Source organism: Pinus tabuliformis, chromosome 9 (assembly GCF_031772625.1).
Source record: "Pinus tabuliformis cultivar Carrire ecotype Pingquan chromosome 9, CPIR1, whole genome shotgun sequence".
Classification (NCBI taxonomy): domain Eukaryota; kingdom Viridiplantae; phylum Streptophyta; class Pinopsida; order Pinales; family Pinaceae; genus Pinus; species Pinus tabuliformis.
In genome coordinates this window covers 1647959603-1647962715 of record NC_142307.1, presented here as the reverse complement: position 1 = coordinate 1647962715, position 3113 = coordinate 1647959603, and positions in this window count along the sequence as shown.

Genomic DNA, 3113 nt, shown 5'->3' with positions numbered 1-3113 from the left:
TTTTCCACCATGTTAGTATCATACCAACATTCCTTTATCTTTAACTGTGTTCAGTTTTAAAGGAATTTTTTTTGATCATGGTCCATCTATGTAATTAAGAAATTTTTATGTCAAGTGGAAATAAATTCCATATTTCATGTGGTTACAATATGAGTCGTATATTATTGTATTCATGCATATTTTCATCTTAATCATACCTTCTTCTTAATGTTCTAAAGCAGAGTATTAACTCAGATCTTTTTAAGTTTAATATTCCCTTTTCATGCCTCAACAACATGTTGGCCATGCATAATTCAGTGTAGTTATAAATGAAATTTTTTACTACTTTCAATCATAGATTCCTTCTAGTTGTAAGTGTTTGTGCTCTCATGGTATTTACATGTTAGCTTATCCTTATCATTAAATCACCCTTTACCAAAAGATGAGTTATCTATTTTATGAGTTCTTGTTTGAATTACGAACATTTCCTTATGTTGTCCAGACACCTTATCAATGAAATCCAATAAGAGATCCTCTCAAAATTGCTTGGTAAAAGATATGATATCAATCTATTGAAATAAATTGTTAAATATCATTTAATTGACTAAGTGGTCCATACAATTTGTGTTACTTCATCAATTAATATTTTTGTACTCAAGGATACTTATAGGTTTCATTATGCATATCCATCGAAGATGCATATGTCCTGGAAATTTGTTTAAGTTAAGTTTCCCCTTAACCATGCTTTCTTCAAACTAAAGAATGAATCATATTGTAAGTAGATGCATTCATCACAGGACTAATTTGAACAACAATTGTACAAGTTATTAAACATAATCATGAGTTATGCACGCATACTTTGCTTATTATTTTTTTGGCACATAATAGCCCATGCATGTATGCTAGAAAAATATAACTTCAATATAGTTTAAGAAACTTAAATCCACTGCATGGAGAAAAAATCCACATTTCTACATGCTATTCATATTTGTGAGAATCTCTTAGCAGCATAAGATTGATTCTACAAGTCACAAACCATCAATCCTTTCTCAACACAACTATTTCCAACATCTAAGAAACAAAAAATACAGTTTAGCACAACACAACAACAACTCCAAACTTCTTTACCAATATAATCATTCGGTCAATCTTGCTCTTTCCTTCTACAAAGCATACTCCCCATTAACAGGAACTGGGGTAAACAATATATTTATGATTGTTGAGCAATGACTTTTACTTTCTTTCAACATGTAAGAGACCATAAGGTTGACTAACGAATCTAGAATTAATACCAAAATTCAATAGTAAGTACTTACATGGAAGATTCATATGACTCATTACTATGCATGGATATTAGCATGATCCCTTTTAAAACATTTTTATCTGAATGACCACTCAACTCGACTATGGTATGACAATGCATGGGTACAACAGTACAACAATGATACAACCATGGTTTTCTTTACTATCTATTCTTTTTTTCAAGGGTTAGCTGATTTTATTTAGCCATGCATCTATACGACAATTTTAACAGTCACCATTTAAATCTCTTACATATTGGAACAATCAATTCCAATATAGTTTTCCACAGGGTTCATCAACCGATTTATGTCATGGTTTGGGATGTTGATCCAATGGTAGAATTTGTGTTAGAGGTTTTAAGAAAAACTTTCTAATTTCTCTTTGTCATTCATAATACCAATTTTGCCCAAGTTTTCTTTTATGTACATCTAGTTGCTATCATGCATATATATATCTTACCTTCACTTTCGATACAACAATATCCACATGCTAAAGCATGACTAGTTTGGGAAATTAAATGAAAAATCAACCCAACAACATAACCAATAATTGTAGGTAGAAAATTGCCTCTGATCATGTAGAAAGAAATCAATACACATAAGGATTTAACTCTGCTACACAATTCCAAATGAGCACTTATTTTCTTAAGCTCATGCAACTACTTTTTCCATGTAATATTTCCAAGTCTTGCCAAAAAAAAGTTTTCACATCTATGTTGCATGTACCTCAACAATTCTAATTTTCCATATATAATTAAACAATTAATCAATTCATTCATCATGCTTTATGCATAATTTTCCCTTACCACAACGCAAACATTTTTAGAACAAATTCTTCATCTTTTACATTCTTGGCCATACATTGGTTAATTTTTTAACACTGAGGCCTTCTCTTTCAGATTTCACTCGCTTACTTCATAAATTTTTATCTCTTTATTTCAAGCTGATCTCATGCTTCAAAAATTGAGATGTTCACGAAATTTCTTATCACAGGCATGTTCGCCTTCCTCGCCCATCCACACATCCTCATATTTCAAAACATTGTAGCATATAATCCACTGCAACAAGAAATCTCTTCAGAATGGTGATGGAAATTTGCATCATTGTACATAGGTCATTCACATGCAACTCTGTTGAGAGGCACTATCATCTTGTGAAGATCAGAGACTTCTATTGTATCATCACAAACATAAATATGTGAAGTGATTCAGATCATCCAAAGATTGTTGCTCTCTGTTGCACTGAAATAGTCTAATCAAATTCGCATTTTCCGAATCAAAAAACAATTTGCAAATAGGCATGCAATTACGAAAATTAGAGAAGGCAACTACCTCCTAATTGATAACAGTTTCTGATGTACTCTCTTTCTTGATGACCCACTGCTCTTGATGAACCTTTTGTTTGTTGTTTATCTTGGCATTGTCACTTCCACAGTTTTCTTGGTTTGAGTACGAATCAATAAACATTTGTCATGGAGTTCATTTAGTTGTGGAAAATATTGTAGAGATTGCAACGATATTAATCTATTGTGGGGAATATCAAGCTCAAAATATCACTGGAAATATTTAAGGTAGAAGGGGCGCAACATTATTTAACATGGCCTCAACACCTTGAGAGCCACGAACTTTTGAAATCAATATCTCTTAACCAACTTTATGACTAACTTTTTTGTCTCAAGGTCCAAGACCCTGAAATCAAATTTGTCAACGTAGGTGGAGGAGGTAGGGCTTCCATTGATGTGGCAATAGCAAAGGAGATCTTGAATTCCACGGAAACTGCCTTGGGAACCTCGGCTCCCCCTCGCTTGAAATGAAATATGACAGGACTACATAC